Here is a 21,667-nt window from a genome sequence, read left to right as displayed (position 1 = left end):
TTGCTTACCAAGACTGCCTTCTGGTATCTCTTATAGCGTTTCTAAGTTCTCTTGTCATCAGCTACAGCTAAAAGGACTATTATGAACCTGCACACACAATAATTAATTATATCGTATACTATTGCCACACTTTTTTTTGATTTGTGGCCACAGTTTCCTATTGGGCTATTCTGTTATCAAACAAAGTGGCCCTTCTGCAGAACATATACCTGGCCTTCGTGGCACACAGTAATTTATTTTTTTACATACAAGTGACAAGGACTATTTTCAGTTTAACTTCCCAACTTTTAGTGGTCTTGTCTTAAATTTCAACTTCAACTTAGGTCCTTAAGGCTATTATGTGCCTACTTTTAATTTTTCATGCCATGTTAGTCATTTTTTTTAAAACAACAACGACATAAAAAAAATTTCCTGTCTACTTGGAGCATTTCTCCAATATTTCTATTAATCTCGGCCCAAGTTAACCACTTTTAACGGTGGCTCCGAAGTAATGCTACTTATTTTGTACTTGATTAGTACAATTTTCATACTAGTTTCGTTCGGCAAGTTCAATAAGCATGTATAACAGAGTTTAACTGACTCCGTTGAATTTCTTTTCCTTTTAATTTCGTCTGGCTTATATTTTTTTTATTATTTACTTCAATTAAGCCTAAGGGTTTTTTTCAAGTCCTTTTCAGCTTTTTCAGTATTATAGGTCTCTTTTAAGCCTATATTTATATGTTTCTTGTTTTATTCCATAATTTTTACATGTCTATGCTGATTGCCATTCTAGGGTCAAATTCATTTTTTTTTTCTTTTAAGAGGGGGGGGGGGTGTCTATTGTTGCAACCTGTATTTTTTTTAAAACTATTTAAATTTCTTCGTCCGAAAGTGTTCGTGTTAGAAAAGTACTGTATTTTTTTTCAGCTGATTTTCAGAACACTCTTAATTAAGTTTTGCCCTGCATTCGCTAGTTCACATTTCTTTATAAAAATGCAATTTTTACGACATACTGGTTACAGATTCTATTTTAGTTTTAATTACGATCTTATTTTATTTGCCAAAGAGAGACAACAATTCCCTTTGCAAGGCTACATAACTTTGAATACAATTTTCACTATCTGTAGTTTATTGACAAGCTTAAATCTGGGAAAGTTGTCTGAATGAATTTTCTGTTCATTACTGCAAGTTTTTTTTGTTGTGTAATGTTATATTTTATTTTCAAAAAAAAGTGGATAGGTTTAGTTTATGTTACGGTTCATCGGCTTGAGAATAAGGTGTCTAGGTTGACACAGATGAAAACCGCTTATTGAAATTAAAAATCTTCTGTGCCAGCTTATTTTGCCAGATACAATACATTTCTACAGAAAAAATTATTTTCTTTAAATACTGTGGTTTGCTTGTGACGATGAGTTTTTTTTTAATGCATTTTGTCGTTGGCTTTTACCTCCTGGTAAGTTTTTAGGTTATAATTTATTTTTATATTGCTTTTCGTTTCTTTTACCTCGCACTTTTTTTTGCTTTCTAAGCTTATTCTAAGTTTCGCTTAAATCTCTATCGCGCTTAATTATTGTCTTTAATTTTTTTTTTCTTTTTACCAAAAATTATTATATTAAACTATAAGTAATTATATTAAGATTACAGCTAGCTTTTATACATAGCCGGCACTTAATGTGAACTCTGGTTGTATTTTTCTGTTATTATTTTTTTAGTTCCCGTCAAAAATAAACGATTTTTTCTTTTTTTTAAGCACCCAAAAAAATATTTTTTTCCAATATACATATTAAAAGAATCGCCTTTTAATTCTGGTTCTGAATATTTATAATTCAGTTATTTTCACTACACCAGTTAAAAGTTATGAGTCAACTATTAATAACTTTAACTGTAACGCCACTGTGTAATTGTTTCCGTGATAAGGTTTCTGTTGGCTTTTAATGGTACAATCTATTTGTCGAATAATTGGGATATAAGGGACTATTTACTTCAATCTATTTGATTTCTACTAGCAGACCGTATTTATTTGATATATTATGAAGGAAATTTTGACATTATTAAAATATAGATATTTCTTTAGAGGCTCTTTACTCGTTTATTTTTTCCCGTTATCATTTAATTTTATTCAAATATTAATCGGCTGGGAGCCACGCTTGTCCTCCCTTTCTCCGTTTCCTGGTCTGAATTTTGGACTCCAAATTTTTGTTTCTCTTCTTTATAATATTTACAAGTTTTTGCGTGGTCTCTATAGTGTAGTTTAAAAGGCTCTGAATTCGAGCGCGGTTTTGTTGCCTCGTCAAATATCTGTAATCTTTGTTTTTCATTATGTTTGGCCTTTTTGATAAGTTATTTACCTGCTTGTGTTGCAGACAAAAGAGCTTGTCGCTGTCCTTATGGTTTCTTTACTTTTCTCCATAATTTCTCTCTTAAGAAGGGTTTTCTTAACGATGGCCCAGGTTTAGTTGTATCTGTTTCTGTAAATGAATTATTGGTGTCACATTCTGTTAGCTCGCGTATGGTAGATGGCGTTTGTTCCATAAGCCATTTTTGTGTTAAGACTGTAGGTGAGTCTAATGTATGAAGATCAGATAATTCATTGGTTCCTTCCAATTTTTCTTCCTCTTTGGATTTCACCTTTGGTTTATCACGTTTTAAACCCTTAGGTTGTGTTTGAGGCTCTTAATTGCTATTTTCTAATGAGCATCGAATATTTCCCTTTTTCACTTGTTTGCTGTGGAGAGTTTGTAGCCAAGACTGGGCTAAATACTCCTTCCACTCCTCCCAACCGTTGTGGTCGTTAAAAAGGTCATAAAATTCATATGGTCTTTTGATATATACTGGTGAAATTGTTTCCTCTATTTCTTCTTCTGAAGGAATAGGCTCTGATTTCCAAGGTTTTAAAAAAAATCCTTTTTTAATTCTATTACGGTGTACTACTTCTTCCTTTTTATAATAATAACTCTTTAGAGCATATGTTAAGTTATTTGGTGGAATTTTTACAATCCTGTAGGGCCCATCCCATTTCGGTTTTAACTTTTTTGTCCCTTCCAGGTTGGTTTTGTATACGTAAACCAAGTCTCCTAAACAATAATTTGTCTTATTTTTGCTTGTTTTGTCGTATTTTTCTTTTTTGTTCTGTTTTCGTATCTTCCAAATTTTCTTTAACTTGTTCCATAGCTTTTTTCATTCGCTTTACCATTTTTTGCTTATATTGGTATAGGTTATAATATATTCTATCATTTTGTATTTCATCTAAAAAAATTCTGGGATCTCTTAGATGTTGTAAAAAAATGGCGTTTCTTTTAAAGAACGTGAAAAAGCCGTATTTATTGCAAAGACTACGAATGGTAAATGTTCATCCCAATTTGCATTTTTCCTCTCTTGCCTGTATCCCTAGCATGTAAGCTAATTCCTTATGTTTGCGTTCAACCTTTCCATTAGCGGCTGCCGTATAAGACTAGGTAAACCATCGTTTAACCCCCAGATATTCCGTAATTTCGTCTAATATTTTGGCTTTAAGACATGGCCCATTTGTCACTAAGTAAAATTCTAGGAAAAATTACTTGTTCCAAAAGGAGGTGGTTGACTAAAACTTTTACAATGGTTTTTGTCTTTTCGTCTTTAATTGGAAAAGCGTATAGGTATGAGTTAAAATGGTCAACTGCGGTTAGTACACACCTGTTGCATTTCCTGGAAACTGGTGAACTTCCTCCTGTTCCCCAAATGTCTATTGACATTAATGCTCCAACCCCTGAAAGGGTGGGGTAGAGACCTAAATCAGCCCTAGGGGTCTTTGGTGGCGACTTTTGTTTGGCAGATTCTTGGCAACTTTGTATGAAAGCTTTTACTTTCGAGTACATTTTTGGAAAATAAAAATTTCCTCTTAGCCTCCCCATAGTTTTCGCTTCTCCTATGTGACAGCCACTCTTTGGGTTTACCATCTGTACAATTTCTCATTCCAATGATTTTGGAATTACTGGAATAATTCTTAAGTCAATTTTTCTATATTCTTGCGATGGTCTGTGATATCTTACCAAAAGATTTTTACTTTCATCAAGATCAAAATTATCTAAGTCCTTCAAAAAATGTTTAAAGTGCTCTTGCAGTTCCGTTTCCTTTGATAAAAAGGATTTCATCGCTAAACAAAAATCATCTTTATCCTGATGATTCGAAATATTTTCATTAAATAGTATGTCTAGCCCTTCCAGTTTGTTCTGGATGGTTGTTATCAAATTTCCTTCCGTATCAGGATTTTGTGACAAATAGTCTGGTTTTATGTTTGTATGGCCCTTTATATATATTGGGGTATATGAATATGCTTGCAGACGTAGTATCCACCGTGTCAGTCCTGCTGAAGTATTTTGCATCGTATATAGCCAAATTAGGGATTTTTGATCTACGCGTAAAATGAATTTTTTCCAAGTAAAAATTGTCGAAAATATTCTGTAAAAACAACAACTGCTAAACATTCCCTTTCAACTGTTGAATATTTTCTCTCTGCCTCCGACAGTGACCTGCTGGCGTATTGGACTATTGATTCTACTCCTTCTGAATTTATGTTTAATACTATGGCTCCAATATTGTACCCCGAAGTATCTGTTTGTAAACAGAAATCTTGTGACAAACCTGGTAGTTTAAGTATTGGTGCCTGTAATAATTGCCTTTTTATTTCATCCAGCACTTGTATTGCGTCCGCTGGACATTCGAATTTACCTGATTTTTTAAAAAGGTTTGTAAAAGGTTGTGCAATTGTTGTATAATTTTTAATATATTGTCTGAAATAACTTAAAAGACCACAAACTGATCTGCAGTTTCTTTGATCTTTAGGAGGCTGTAAATTTTCTATGACTGTAAACTTTTCTAGTTGGTGAAATAGTACCTTGGTTTATCAGGTGTCCAAGAAAGACTGATTTTGGCACTACTATTTTTAACTTTTCTGGTTTTAATTTTAAGCTTGCTTTTTCAAACTGTTCCAGTATTTTTCTAAGTCCGACCAAGTGGTCTTCCAGGTTTTCATTAAACAAAATTACATCATCTAAATAAGCCAAGGTATCTTTTTCCTTCCTGGTTCGTTATCCTTCAGTACCAAATTCATTATTTAGCTAACACAATTTGGAATAAATGATAAGACGAAACGCATACGTTCAAGTGAAAACGGTCTTCCATCTTCTACAATAACTGTTGCCTTATGCTTTGTCTGTGAATCTAAAGCGATTTGCCAATGTCCTGCTATTAAGTCAAAATTAGTTTATTATTTTGTACCTCCCAGCTAATCCAAAATCGTATCAATTCTTGGTAGTTTCGTGACGTCTTTTACTGTGACGGTATTTAGTGCTCTAAAATCTATACATAATCTCCAGGTGTTATCTTTTTTTCTGACTATTACTAGAGGAAATCACCAGTCGCTAACACTTTCTTTAATTATTCCCTGATCTTCTATTTCCTTTATTTGGCTTTCCAGCCATGGTTTTAAATGATAAGGTGTTTTATATGGTGACTTTTTAATTGGAGGGCCCTCTGTTGATGTTTTGTGCGTGATTAAGTGAGTTAATCCGTAATCCGCTTTGTGTCTTGCGAAAGTCCATCTAAAACGCCAAAGAATATTTTCCACCCAGGTTTTTACGTTTTCCCGTAAATGTTTTAAATCAATTTTTTGCAAAAAATCCGTTTTCAACATTCCATACTTTTCTTGTGGTTGCGATTTTAATGAGGATAATTGTTCGTGGCTAGTGAAATTACGCTTAATTCTGGACTGTTTAGAGATTTTATTTCTGAATTTGAAATCTTTTCCACTGATCCAAGTTCTATTTGGTTCAGTTTTACTTTATTATTACTTAGGTTTGATAGTTTTAAGTATGTGATACCATCTTCAGTTTTAATAACTTGATTTTCCACGAAAATCATGGAGTATTCTTTTAGGGTGTATCCTTCTATCATGGCGTCCATTGTTTTAACGTTTCCTTCTTTTGTATTTAATGTCGCTAGAACTTGATCTGTTGTTTCCTCTTCTATTGTGACTTTGCAACTTATTTTCAGGTTATAATTCGAATCGTCACTCTCTTTATCTGTTGTTACGCAAATTTGGCCACTAGTTTCATTTGCCTGGTTTATGGTTATTGTATCAGATATGGGTTCCCATACGATCCCATATTTCCTGATGGCATCTACTCCTAGAATACAAGGAAATGGTAGCTGCTTGCATATTATCAGCATTACTGTTATTTCTTTATCCCCTGTGCTAAATTTTAATGGACATTCCCCCAAGATTGTCAGCCTGTGTCCTGTTACTGATGTCAGAGTATTCTGGCATCTGCTTACGCGATTTTTGACACTAGGAGGGAACCTCTTAAAAACTCCCTCTTGAACTAATGATTTTGATGCACCCGTATCTAGTAAGCATGGTAAATTTTGAAAACACTCAATTTTAAAACAATGCAAAAAAGGTAGACTATTATTATTGGCATTTGTATCATAACATTCTTAACTATACAGGGGTCTTTGTAAGGAAGCAGCTCTGTCACCCATTACAGGCTGGTTTCTCTGTTTAAATGCCCACTGTTTGGCCAATATTTTCTGGGGTTATCCCAGTTTTCTTCAGCGTTGCTACTTTGACCCCGGGTATTGTTAACCATTTGCCTTCTAGGCCTAAATTCAGGAATATTACTAGGTGTTTGCCAAGTATTATGTGTTCCCTACCTTCCTAAATTTCTGCCCCCCTGTTTTCTGAACTGGTGTCTTGTCTTGTACATCTGGCCTTCTTTGCATATTCTATGCCAGCAATCTGCTGCATAGTGGTTTGGTTTGCCACAATAATAGCAATTAAATTTCCTCTTAAATTGTTTGTTTTTTCCTGGTTACTTCTAAATATTTTTGATCTGTCATTGTTGGTCCCAAACTATCTGTCTTTGGTGGGGGACGGTGCCCATGTTTTTTATAGTTATTTGCTGCTAATCTCTCAAGGTTGTGGAATCTGTCAGCTATTTCCATAGATGGCGACCCTCGGCCTCCGTCGCGCCTTTTTGGTTCACGATTTGGCTCCTCAAAGTTCACCCGTTTCTGTCCCCTTTCATATTTTATACTTTCTTGGACTCCTGTATTATTTATTGACATCTGATCAAACTTTTTCATAGCCTCGTCAATTTTTACCTCTGTTTCTACTAGGATTATAGCCTGCTCTAAATTTTCAGGTTTCCGTGATAATATTAGTCTTAATAGCTTTTTTGGTAACCCCTGGGTAAGCGTATGTAGCTGTACTTTCTGTACTGTCTCGTCATTTCCACCTTTCTCTAATTGTAAGCATACAGATCAACAAATTTTGTCAGCATATTCCCTGATACTAGTTGATGTATTGAATGTCACTACCACTGCTCTTAGCCTCTCGGAGATGCTGGTCTCTATGAACCTTGTTTTAAAAGATTCAATTAGAGTATTGATGTCCTTGGGCTCTTTTTCCTTAATTGCCTCAAAATGTTTAAGGGCGCTTCCCTTTAATCTGGCTGCAATGCATTGCTCTTTGACATTATCCTCAAACGATTCAGTTATTTTCTCCAAAATTTTCAATTTTTCAATAAACTCATCTACATCTGAAATTCCCGTGTATTCGGGTATAATTTTTGCAATTTCAAGTACTGTTGATAGGGAAGTCATTTTTTTCTCTGGTAAAGCCATTTTATTTCAATCTACTATTTTTATCTAGCCCTCTCAACCCAGTTTATCTGCAATGCCACCAGTTGTGGTAACGTGGTTCTCATGGTATTTATGGTGATGTAGTGGCAGATGCCTTTATTCTCCTTTTATAGGAGAGATAAACTATGGCCCTAGGGTAATTAAACTTTGGTAGCGTGCCTTAGGCTATGACTGGACTAATGAGGTGTACCAGCTGGGTATATTTGAGAGGCTAAAGGTAGATTGTAGAGAGGTTGGCTATAACACAATACTTTTATTCAATTAACATATAATAATACCAGATATATATTTTCTACTGGGACTGGCTGTCCCAAGTAGACCACAAGTCTCGGAAAACTACAATAATATATAATAGGAAACTTAGACACTAACAATGATCCAACAAAATTCCAAGGTATTTCTAAAACAATGGACCAGAGGTCAGTCCAGCATAAAGTTAGTATCAGTCTCCCCCTTCCCATAAAATGTATCTTTTATATATTTTGATCAACCACACCTTCCTTTACCCAACCAACGCAATAGCTAGGAAGTGGTTATTTCTCAATTTCCTGTTAAGCAGAAACTTGGCAGGATATGTTCCTTATCTTAATAAAAAGTGGTATTTCTAAACTTTGTATTTGCATTTTAATTTCTCAATTATTTCAGGCCTCAAAAACTCCTCTTTCATCAACTCCAGCTCCTCTTTACTCCATTCACTCTTTAAAAACTTCCCTGAAAAACAAAGATCCTTTGTAATCCTACTAGTAGGACTATCACCTTTTTTATTCTTTGGAACTGCTCTTCCAAGGCAAATCTTAATCTCAACTGGTAAGTGGTCAGAGCCTATGACCCTAAGAACCTCAACATCAACTGTCAGGGCCACGAGCTCAATACCAACCAAAACATAATCAATTACACTAGGGTTTGTCCCAGACAGACAGGTAAACTCAACCTCCTCCCCATCCTTCCCAACTCTTCCATTTCCAATCACTAATGCATTGTTTGAACACAGATCCAGAAGCTTTTTACCCCAACAATTAACCCTTCTTTCAATATCTTTGCTCCTTCTAGATGTCTTATAAATATCAGGTATCAGGTCCTGCATATCAACAAATGAAACTTGATTAATCTCCTTACATATTCCCATATAAGCATTAAAGTCCCCCCACCACCAAAAAATAATCCTTATCAAAACGTGATTGCAATTGCCTAAGCCCCTCCTCTAATAAATCCCATGTCACTTCTACTACATACAAACTATTCTGAGGGGGAATATACACAGCACCTAAAATCAAACTTTTACCACTAACAAGATGAATCCCAACCCATATAATATTCTCTGATACACTAGAAATTTGAGAATGTTTACAGAAACAACCTAGCTTAATTAACAACAAAATACCTCCATAATATTTCATATTCTTTGCTGGTTTATGCGCCACATTTTCTACCCAGTATCCTTCAAAATAAGGCACTGTATCATCACTACGCCATGACTCCACAAGAGCAATAATATCAACACCACCTAGGTCCTTCAGTACTTGTTCAACCTTATTTCTCACACCCTGGACATTCCATGTGATTAATCGCATATGGTTAACATGACCACACTGTCTCTATTCATTTAGAACAAGCTGGTCATGTGTTGGCAGGACAAAGGGCGTTTCTGACTCATCAGGTAAGTATGAAAGTCTATAATAATCTTTTGATGATGCAGCTCTGGTGCTCCTTGACTGACCTCTGTAGTTAGCTCTTCTGCCACCAGTTCTAGAGTCCTTTCTTGCAACATTATGGGCATCAATACAATTTTGATCATCCAGGCTTATGACCTCCCAGGCTTTTTGCTTTTCAGTATTTTTTGCAACTATTGGAGAATTCCAGACAGGACATGGAGCCCCTTTTGAGAAATGTGGTTCCAGATCACGTATATTAAATTCGATCACCATCTCAATATCACTCTCGGCTTGACTATCACTCTCAGAACTTTCAGACACCACTCTGCCAGCAATGGAAATGTCCATTTTTTTGCTAGCCAGTTCTTTAGCTAGTTCAACTTCTCTTGTTTCTGCTGACCTGTTTCAAGGAGGCCCCTGTTTGTTCACTTCACAGGAGCTGGTGGTTACTTACTTAACACATTCCAAAGGAAAGTCATAAACAAACACTCTGCCATCTATGTATAACTTTTCACCCCTAAGCCTAGCTTGGTGGTGTTTTGACAAAGCATACTCTAAGTCTGGTTTAAGGTTTTTATGGGCTTTCCTTTGCCTGGCATCAGGGGCAGCCGACAGCCCATTCTTCTTTAAAAGGGGATTAGACTTAAGAATTAACCTGCTAAATTCAACAGAGTTCATCTTTAGTAAGACTGGTCCTGCACGCATTCTGAACATGTCTTTGATGTCACAACAGTTCAGATTTAAATTTGGTATACACTTATTAAGAACCATAATTATTTCTTGCTTCAGCATATATATATAGCAGGATTAATAGGTTCGAAGTTATATAGGACAACATTAAATCTTCTCAGTTCTTTATCAAATGTGTCAGCCCACATGGTAGCTGCTTGTAAATTCTTCCAAAGCATCTCAATTTCTCCTTTCATCTCTTCACAAGCTTTGGCATTGTCAGATAGTTTTTGGTTCAAAGAAGAAAACTGGCTTTCAACTGATGTAACCTTCACTAAAACTTCCGGCAAAGTCTTTTCAGTAGCCTCAATTAATCGTGGTATCAGATCTAGCTCAAAATTAATTTCCTGTATAAACTGAGCACTGGCTGTACCCTCAGGCATAGCCTCAGTTAAAGCTATAGTCACTCCGTTTGAGTCATTCATTTTTCAAAAATTTCAGTCCTCCCACACACTGCTTACGTATTCCTGCTTCAGTGATCCAAATCACGATCAATAATCATATATGAATAACAGTCCAGAGATATTATCACAAGAGTCTAAATTCTATTTCATATTTCACTTGCAAGTAATGCTGAATGAAAACAGATATTCATTCAGTGAAATGATTCATACTTATTTCTCAAATGTCACATTAAATACCAATTGCATAGTTAAGCATCTGGTTTCAAGGTTATCCATATGAAAAATATATAAATAAAAATCCTCTATTACAGATTTAAATTTCAAGACATATAGACACTGCTTATGTATTCCTGCTTCAGTAATCCAAATCACAATCAATAATCATTTATAAATAACAGTCCAGAGATATTATCACAAGAGTCTAAATTCTATTTCATATTTCACTTGCAAGCAATGCTCCCCAAGGTGAAGTTCATCAGACAAGTGCTGAACAAGCGCTTCAATTTTAATAGGGCATTACAAGGATTAAAGTCCTTAAATTTGCTCCAAGCTGCAATTTAATGTATTTCACATGATTAGGAGAAACTTTGGTTTTCTTGCCCTTAGCCTTAAATTGCAGCTTAGAGCAATCTAGGGATTATTTTTGTGAAGCTTCAGGGTTGATTGATAAGTTATTTTTTGTTTTGTTCAGTGACCAGGTAAACTTGGCTGATTAGTAGCTTCCCAGTCAAGTTTCCACTTTTGTGAGGACCACTCAGCATCCAGCCTTCATTTGAAAATGTCAACAGAATCAGCAGTAAATGTGTCATCAGAGAGTTTGTTCTAATCATTGACAATTCTTGAGGAAAATAATTGAGTGCAGACCCTAGTTAGAGTGGACTGCTGATGTTCCAGCTGATGACCTCTGGTTCTTGAATTAACAATGGGAAATAGCACTGGGAGCATGTTGGTCTTTATAAGCTTGTAGGTTAGAATGGCACCACCATGTCTTCTCCTGTAGGCCTATATAAGTGTTGAGAGTTTCAATTTACCTTGTTGAACAGGATAAGAAAGATCTCACATGCCAGCTATCAGTTTGGTGGCATATCTTCAAAAACTTTTTTGTCTTTTCAGTACTGGTGCATTTTATGGGCATTGTTATATACTGTATCCAGGAAATCAGTCACAAAACCTGTCACAGGCTATTTGCAGATACTTTAAAATCTCATATTCTTTCTCTTCAGAGGCAACAAAATAAAGCTCTGCATCTATTGAAAAATTGCCTGCCTAGCCTATTTTCTCACCCTGGTAAATTGTCAACAAAAAGTATGCATCAAATTTTAAATATCCTTCCACTAGATCCTTTCCCTTCTGTTCTTTATATGATTAAACACATTCAAGGTCTTTTGCTGAGTATTTTTATTTGTATAATAATTTTTTTCAGGATGATAATCAGGTTTTGCATGCATAATGGACCCATGGCAGTTCTGTAGTCTGTCAGGCTTTAATAAAATCTGAAAGGTCCTGTTTTTCACCAAGTCATAGTATTATATATAATTGGAATAAATTTCATAGTTTTGTAGATTTGAATAATTTGTTGGTTAATAATAAAATTAGATTAATGAATCACTTAATCAGTAATTATTCATTTGCTTTATTTTCTGGGGTGGATGCTCCTCATTTCACTTTATTTATTTGGTTATTTTGATTTTATTTGGATTTTGTTTGTTGTTGCCATACAGAGAGTTGAAGAGCAATCTTTTTATTCCAGTATCTGGAGATAGTATTATTTATTTATTGTTGAGTGTATATAAACCCACACATGAGTTATTTCCACTGTGGGCCATTAATTTGATAGTTTTATCAAAACATTTTTTATTGAGTAATAAAGAACTTGAACCACTATGGATAAATTATTGCAAATGTTGCCATACAGAGAGTTGAAGAGCAATCTTTTTATTCCAGTATCTGGAGATAGTATTATTTATTTATTGTTGAGTGTATATAAACCCACACATGAGTTATTTCCACTGTGGGCCATTAATTTGATAGTTTTATCAAAACATTTTTTATTGAGTAATAAAGAACTTGAACCACTATTGATAAATTATTGCAAAGCTGTGGTTTCTTAATGAGTTACAATATTTAAACAATTGTTTTATGGAGTTTAGGGGGGGGAGGTATCTAGGTTAGGTTACATATTTAATATATGCTAAGCTATACCCCTCCCCTAATGTGCAAATATATATAGCCCAAATTTGTTTCTGAAATATTATATATTCATCTGATTTTATTTAGCATTAACCAAACTTGACTTCTTCACAGTGCCCACATATTACACCAGTACCATGTTTTCTAAGATACAGGGAGGTCAGAGACAATCCAACTTCAAGGAGCTATATTTATTTGTTGTTGTTTTAATTTTTTATTCTATTGCAAACCAGTTATGTTGTGTAGACTCAAGAATATCTAGTCTGACTGATTGGTTTGAATATAAGATAAAATACTATTTTAAATGAGCTGAACATGTGAATAATAACAGAAAAATATGATAATCTAATTAATATAAATATGCTGCATGTCTTTGTTTTGTAATATAAATCAGCCTTTCATTGTTTTCTTTAAGTTTCATAGCCTACATGTCCAAAGGTTATACAAGGGACCATCAGGGGGTGAATTGTCACAACTGTAACCATGAAAATGGGTATAGCCTAAATTACTTTCACTGCTTTTATTTTAATTCTTTGTTCTATTGCAAACCAGCTTTGTTGTGTAAACTCAAAAATATCCAGGGTAAAACTTCAGATAGCCTAAGCTACTTTTTGCTATCTTGGAAAGGGGTTAGGCTAGGAAACTGAAACTTTCAGTAATGAGTCCAGGGCCAAAAACATATTCTGAGAAGGTATTGTGAAGTTGCTATGTTAATCCTCTTCTGATTCCCAAGTCTTAGGAATTTGCCTACTTGACAGGTGTATACCTAATGGAATTTTGACAAAGCAGCATAATAGTCTATGCTACCTTAATTTCTTGTTTATTTTGCTCTGGTTTCAGGCTAGTTTTGGAAATATAATTCCTTTTATTTGAGTAGAATTTTAATCCATGTCAATAATTTTCTAAATCCAGGAAAAGTACTTGTAGGCCTATATCTTTGAAACTTCCTGCTCACAACATAGACCTATGCTAGGCTACTTTAATAGGCCTATGTTGATCCATCCCTGAAACTTTAATTTCCCTGACAGCATTACAAGATAGAAAAAAGTTACTTGTCTAGAATTTTCTTCTTGTTTTGTTTAAGTTTGACAGACTATATCCTTAGGCAATATATGAAAGCATCTTGGGTTGAAATTAAACCTAGCCTTGGCCTTTTGTGTTGTCACTACCTAGGCTGCAATTTTCCAGCTTGTATTCAGTATTGAATAATTATTTACCAAATCTGATGTGGTTATATTTAATTTTTCGTTTTCTTGGATCTGATGGACAACTTCCTAGCAGCAGAGTGTTCCTGGAAAATATTGGTAAGATTTGAATTACGCAGAATCTTAATTCAGATTGCCAATAGACAGGATGCAGGGTTGCGAACTGCCGACGTCAAAAAAGTGTGCAAATCAAGGCCAAAACAGTGTGCAAGCTATTAAAAGCGTGTGCAAGTCAAAAATTTGTGCGCGCCATTCTTACGCCATTTACACATCATTGTCAGTTCTCCTTCGATCGATAAACATATTATCTTATAATTTTTCAAATGTATTTTAAATAAAGTTAGGAAATCAGCCTCTAAATAAGAAGTTAGATAATGATTATCATTCTTTTCTTAGCTTGAAAGGTAATGCTCTACTTGAAATTTGCAGGTATTTATTTTGACTGTTTAGATCTTTAACTGAACTCTAGTTGACTGCATCCAATGTTTAGTTAAAGTTTTTTCTCCATTTTATCTAAACGTTTTGAAAGGAATATAAGAAGTCCAAGTATCTAGTCGTGATCTATAGCTGACTTTACTGTAGTCAAGTCAAGTACCGTATCCTAGTACAGCGAAAAATAAAATGGAAGCAGAAACAAAACGGATTTATCATCATTCAAAACAGCACACAAAATTGCGTGTTTATTGTATTTATATTTGCATTTTATCACATTGTGCCTCAGTGTCACCCAGCAAATTCGGAAAACCGTTGAAGAAGAGGTACAAGAGTGTCCATATCTCCAGATAATGCAACATTTGGACTTGCGCATTTGAGATTTTCCAACGTTAGGTCATTGTAGTCAATCTGTTTGCTCGTCTGCGAGCACAATTTCAAAAAACAATTCAGACAGCTTATTTAGATGCAGTGAACCGGCTGAGCTCTTAATAGGCCCGTGTTTTACTGGCGTCTCATGAAGCAAGGTGCGTTTGGTCCCAACTTCATACAATCAAGTGCAAGAAAATGAGCTGGGGTAAACCGAACTTTAAATGGATCTTGTACGCGCCTTATTTCTTCCTTTTTACAAAAGCCTGTGAATCCGTGTTCCCTCAGCTTGAAACTCTTTGTTTAGTGCATTGATCTTTCGTAAGACAAATGAAAGAAAATACTAAGTAAGTTTCACAGAGGAATCACGCATAAAAGCAAGAATTTTATTAGCCTTTTCTTTGACTCTCCAGCGGAGTCACCTTTTCCATGGTTGGGAAAGAATAAAAGGAGTGGGTTCCACTGCTCAAGGATCCGCTTCAACGGAAGCTTCAAGGGTGAGCCATCGCGTACTTGAAGTTTGCAAAAGCTTATGGTTTTCCACATGACAGATATTTTGGTAGATCTTTATTTTCATCCCGTCTTTTTGGGCTATTTGCCACATATGCAACTACGTTACGAATAAAAATTTCAATTCCATCTGGCAATTTCTTAGCTGCATATGCAGAACAGAGAGCAAAGGAATGGCTTGTGCAGCCTAGCACAAACAAATCTGGCACATATTCTTTTAACAGTACACCAAGACCTTTTTGATGTCCAGTGTTGACACTGGCAGTGAAAAGCCAATCGTCGTCAAATTTTGCAAAAGTATTCATAGGCTTTCCAAATTTTCTAGTATTAGACGTTTTTGCCCTTCTGAACTGGCATCACTTACTGGCAAAAGTTCCAGAAAGTCTTCTCGCACTTTATCTTTGGAGTATTTGTACTTTGCAATAAGGACCAAGACCTTCTGCCAAGATTTATCGGTAGATTCGTCAACTATTAAAGAGATATGGGATTTCTTCAGTTCACAAGAGAGCATATCTCTTTCTGCAGGGGCAATGACGTGTCTACTTATCCGACTAGTTTTAGTTCTGCCCCTATTGAAGCTTTTAAAAAGTTCTGAGTCTCCAAAATTGTTTTTTAGGACTGGGTTTAAAGTGGCCATTTTTGTGATGGGAAAGTAGTCCAAATCTAAATCCGGTCCGTGGTGTGAAAGAGTGCAATGAAAAAAAAAGAGTGCATTTCACACGAAAAGTGTGCAAGTTGGCAATCCTGACAGTATGTGCTTAACATGTAGAAAGGATTTTTCCGAAATCCTATTCGTCTGTGGTCTTTGCCATAGACAAAAGAAAATTAACACTGTGGTCTGAGCAGGGGCGTAGCTCTAGATTTATATTGGGGGAGGGCAAGAGGAGGTGCAAACCTGGGAACTTAAGGGGCATGGAATATCCTCCAGGGGAACGGGGAATGGAACGTTTGTGAAAAACACTAGCCTAAAAATGTTATAGCCTATAATGAATACTGAATACCCAATGAAAAAAAAAACCTAGCATGTACCTGTCCTAAGACTTCAGAAATCCAAGATAAAATACAAGATAAGTCAAATTATTATTACAGATCCTATTAGATTATATTGTAAAACGTGCCTTATGATATTTCAAAATTACTCATATGTACACATGAAATAAACTTACAATAAACATTTATTCCTGGAATAAAAAAAAAATCAACGTTTTGGCTCTGTATTACACAGACTTTTACAAAAATAGTAGTTGTCTATGTTTGTCAATATTAAATTCATTTATCAATTTATCACACTGGCGAGCCCAACCATAAATTTGGTGGGGGGGGATGGATAAATTGACTGAGTGACGGTAGTACTGGTTAAAATGGATGAACAAAGTTTTGAGAATATAAAGTACATTCTTTATTGAAACAACATTATAAATATGGAATTATAAACTGAAATCAAGCCGCCTTTTTTTGTTGTGGGCTAGTTTATCCAAAACATCTTCTGCATTGACTGGAACATCACTGTGTCTGGATGAGGCACTCCTGGTATAAGATTTAACTTTTTTCAGGGTAGAAAAAGAACGCTCGCACGTAGCAGTAGTGACGGGAATCGTTGTATCAATCCTCAAAAATCAAAGTAATGTCGTGAAAATGTTCTTATTATATTCTTTCAAGCACGTAATGAAATATGATGGTGCCACGTTTCCCGACTATATACACATTCTCCTCCACAGAGCTAACTGCAATTTTCTGTGACTAAGGAATCGCTGAGGCAGCTACCACAGAAAGTAGTTCATAAATGGGATAACCACAGGAAGTTGGTAATACGTTTCAGGATCCTCTTATGATGTTGCAAAATTATCTCTATACGCTTATTTTGGAGCTAATCGGGGTACTCTAATGTTGATTTCCGCATCTTTACCCTGTTCAGTTACTCCAGTAAAAACTGGTTGAAACGTAACTTCACTCCTCTCTCTCATATGTCTAACTTCACTCTTAAGATCGTCAGAGTGTTTGAGAAAGTATACGAGATCTATTGTTTCTGATTGCAAAGATTTCGGCAAATTGTGTGCCAAAATAATAACTTTAATGACAGTAACATTAGCTGCAACAAAACTACAACTCTCAGTAGCAGATAGCAAAGAATAAGCTTCACTCGAAGATTTAAAATCTGAATTAGAGTTTTCTTGAGTTTTCCTCATAGCCTTACAGATAACAATGAACATCTCTTTAAACGAAATTATTGCTTTTAAGTGCTCCACCCATCTAGTCTCGCAAAATTTGTTCAATCTTGTTCTTTTCGTCCCTGTGATAGGATTACTTTCTTGCACGATTTTTTTTTTGAAAACTACAGAGCATTTAGGTGAGATTCTAAAGAAATAAACGACTTCTTTCAAAGTTCCAAGACAATTTCTAATAACAGTAATGCTCTACGAATGACACAAGGTTAAGTTTAAGGAGCGATTTGCACAGTGAACATAGACTGCATGGGGAAAGCTTTCACGGACTACAGCAGCACAAACTTGAAACTGGCCGCTCGTAGATGAAGCTCCAACATAACCTTGCCCCTTAAATGTTTTAAATTAATTCCCGTTTCACCTAAGGTTTATATCAACCAACTAAGGTGTGCTATCCACTAACTGTTTCTTTTGAAAAAGTCTATAATTGTTGATTTCCGTTTTGAAATGAAGGAAGACTGATTAATAAACAGGAACGTAGACTTCTACATAAACACTGTAAAAGCACACACGTAAATGAAGTTCAACGATCTTAGGAGCCCGAAGTTATAACAGCACGTGGCTTACTTGGTGGCAGCCTGGGATTTTTCCCATGTGCATTTTCATAAAAAAAAATTATTGTGTGGAGATGGTCAAACATTACTTACTTGTTGTGCATTCATTGCTCTATATTAACTGAATTAAAACTCAAAATGAATTTAATTAGTTTTTAAGACAGCTTCATTTTAAATTAATATTTTGTATAATAAATTAATTATTCCTTTTTTTATCCTCGTCGCAACAAGATTTACAGCGTTCATTATCCTTTCGTATTAGTCAAAATCTCTAAGAAAGTCGATTCTACAGGAAAAATTCCTCGAATTAATTTTCTTGTGGGTTGGGGGGGGGCATGTATAACCGCTACCCCCCTGGGTTTGCTCCTGCTTTATCAAGATCAATTTGCACTTCCCTTTCAATAATAATGATAATTTATTTTATGCCCGCTTTACAACAAAAGAAAAAATAAGCGGAGTAAAGAAAGAAAAAGGAAAAAGAGACTCATATAGAGGTACAAATATATGCACTAACTATTTACATGACAAGACGAGTTAACGGCGAATCAGCAAGGAATTACACGTTGCAGCGGCTAGCCATTGCTTCAATTTCACCAATTTGTGTTACTGGATCAATTATCCCGTAACGGTTACTGACGTAACTATTCGAGAACCATAAAGGTAAACGCAACAGATATCTTGCCAGCTTGTAGTAATGGGTTTGTAGCTGTCTTTTTTTGGTAAGTTTTAGTAACTTCGAAAGCGGTGATACATACAAGATAGAAGGCGCAACTACGGCGTTAAATATTCTGGCGAGGGTGAGTTTATTAATACTATTTCTCAGGCCTACTGCTTTTTCGTAACCTTTCGTAAGAGACCGAGATACAATATCTTTAATAAGCCCGGAGGTCAATGTTATCGATGAACCATAATCAATTCCGAGGTACTGCAGGCTATCCGATTCATTAATCACTGAACCTTTAATATCGAGTGAAATAGAGAAATCATACTTCGCCGGCCAGTTTAAAATGCAAGACTCTGTTTTGGGGATATTCACAGTAAGATCAATAGTTTTATAAAGTTCAAAAGTCTTAGCCAAATTATCCCGTAAACGAGATATAGAAAAGCTGAGTAGCAGTAGAACGTCGGCGTATGACAAAGAGCTACTATCAAGCCCATCAAGGTTGAAACTTCCCTTTAACTCTCTAGTGACTGTACACATTGCGCAGTTAAAAATACACCCCGGCACCGCAAGGATGAGGGATGACATGTGGCGGCGGGGCCGAAAACGGCGCGCCGCCTGTGAGATGTCGGTGGCGCGCCGCCGACTTGGTCAATGTTGACCGCACACATTAATGTTTTCATCAGTCTTTGTCAAATCACAGCTTAAATTTACAACAGATTCGAGCGTATTCATGAGTTCAAAACTTCACAAGTCGCTTCCTGGAAACTGGTCTTCTTCGTTATTCATCAAGAGAAGTAGAAATCTGGTAGAAACGATATGGCTTTGGCGTTTCAGAACCCTTACATAATAGTTGAAGTATCTATTAGCTATGTAATCTTAACATAAATAGGTATCAAAATTAGTAGTTTTTTTCATCAAGCATTACTGCATACAAAACTTCAAATACCGTATCACAAAATTCGTCAGCTATCTGAGTAAAAACTCTGAATATAAGTTTGAACTTAGAAGCTTAATTTTTTCATAATGCCCTTTGCCTATATCTGTTTTGTCACCTTTAAAAGAGTTGAAAAGGGCGACTTTGGTATTGATTTTTTTGCTCTTTTGGATTCCTAAAAAGCCTTCCTTATATTAGAAACTGGTTTTTAATTACAATAAAAAAAAAACATTTTAAAGTTTTTTTGGCTTCTTTATAGAATATGTGTCATGTAGGCTAATGCTGAACTGCTGCTTTTTTTTATTGTTTTTGAATGCTCTTTTGGATATTAGTCATTTTTTGTTTTGGGGATTTATTCCAAATTATAAACTCATAAATACCTAATATCAGCTAAAGTATAAACTGCATCTAAAAGGAATAAATTCATCAAATTGAAAAATACATGATGCCCACTTCATATGAAAACACTTCAATTGCAATGAAACAAAAAACACTTAGTTGTTTATTCGGTATGAACAAAAATGAAGTGCCAGCTATTTTCTTAGGTAAAAAATGAAAAGTTCATCCGTTTTAAATGTAATTAAATTAAACAATACGCAGACTGAAGTAGCTCCAGGAAGATGTTGAGATTTTCTTCCTAGTTCGTCACTTTTAATCCAAGCAAAATGTTAGGAGACTTAGTATCAGTTATTGAGTTTAAGCTTTGATTTCGAAATCACAAAAATTACCATATTTGAAAAAGTCGCAACAATAAGTCACCTGTGGGCAAAATACTCAAAGACTCCTCTTTGTTCCCTACCCAGGCTCAAAGCTTCTGCTATGATCATATCCATGGAAATCACCAAAGAGTTTCTTTTTAGAATAGCTTTCAAGCGTAGTCAGGGATATTTAGCCTTTTTTGCTTTTCTTCAAAGCTTTGAAAAAAGTGTTATAATATTTCAAATGTTACATTTGTTGTATTTGTGCATATTTTTGGTGATCTTTTGTGGGGTGATCGAATTTTTTAAACCACTGTAGATTCGTAAGAACGTTGCAACATCTGTGCCGTGAGGTTATTAGACTGTCAAAGACTCCTCCTTGAACCTCCCAAATTGAAAGCCTTTATTATGACCTGGCCTTTTAATGTAACTTGGGCACTGGACCAAGGGCGCCATTGTCACTCGAGCTCAACTTTGGGTGGAGATGTTGATATCGCTTTCGTCACACCCATTCGTTTTAGTGTGAATCTGCCTAGTACTTATGAATGAATATTTTCAAAGTAAACTCGTTTCATCAACAAGAAAAAAAAACCGATTGGACGCATGTGTCCCTTTCCCTTTGGATGATAAAACTGAACAAGTGCTGTATCAAGTATGACTCACGAAAATCTTGTTAATTTTTGTCAACTTTTCAACTTTTTGGCATCCCTGCTTTCAATAAAAAAGTAAATAAAGGTACTATCACTTAAATATAATAACTCACTAGACCCCCCCCCCCCTCTGGATACCATCTTGATAGGATACCATTCCTGCTTTAAATAAAAAAAATAATTAACTTATTGACATCCCTGCTTTTGAAAAACAAATTCGATGCATTATCATTTAAATATGATAGCCCCCCCCTCTGGATACCATCTTGATAGGATGTCGTCTCTGCTTTAAATTGAAAAAAAAAACTCTTTGGCATCCCTGCTTTCAATAAAAAAGATTCGAGATATTATCATTTAAATGGAATACCTCCCAACCACCCCCCCCCCTCTTGATAGCACCTTGATGGGATACAGTCTCTGCTTTACACTAAAAAAAATAATTTACTTAATAATTAACTAGGTCACTAGATGGTTCAAACAAACACGCAAAATAATGTTAAACAGCTTAGTGTTCCTTGAAAAAAAAATTGAGGGTATGAGTAAAGGGCTACAAAGACAACAACAAAAATATTAAAATTATTCAGATATACCTCAAATTATTGGAAAACTGAGTCATAGATTCGCCGTGGTATTCAATAAGATTCAAAGAATCTAATTAAAAGGGAGGACACACAAAAGTCAAATTAGGCCAGTAGCCTGTGAGAAATCGCAAAATACCCAAGACAATGAACAAGTTCCAATGGGGGGCCCTGGGTCTATAAGAATATTTCAATGGTTTCCCAGGATATTGGTATC

General features: G+C 35.3%; 1 protein-coding gene across 1 annotated transcript in view; it reads right to left on the bottom strand.

The window, feature by feature from the left end:
- Miro (mitochondrial Rho GTPase) overlaps nucleotides 1–13,978 on the bottom strand; it is a 71,925-nt gene extending 57,947 nt beyond the window's left edge. The window contains exon 1 of the mRNA XM_089103675.1: nucleotides 13,852–13,978. The gene's annotated coding sequence lies outside the window, so the exon portion shown is untranslated. The remainder of the gene's footprint in view (nucleotides 1–13,851) is intronic.
- Between the last annotated feature and the right edge of the window lie 7,689 nt (nucleotides 13,979–21,667).

The sequence above is a fragment of the Artemia sp. Qi Xiang Cuo genome, chromosome 17 (genome assembly GCF_049724085.1).
Source record: "Artemia sp. Qi Xiang Cuo chromosome 17, ASM4972408v1, whole genome shotgun sequence".
Classification (NCBI taxonomy): Eukaryota; Metazoa; Arthropoda; class Branchiopoda; order Anostraca; family Artemiidae; genus Artemia; species Artemia sp. Qi Xiang Cuo.
Note: the sequence above shows the minus strand (reverse complement) of the source record. Positions and strands in the feature narration are given on the sequence as shown.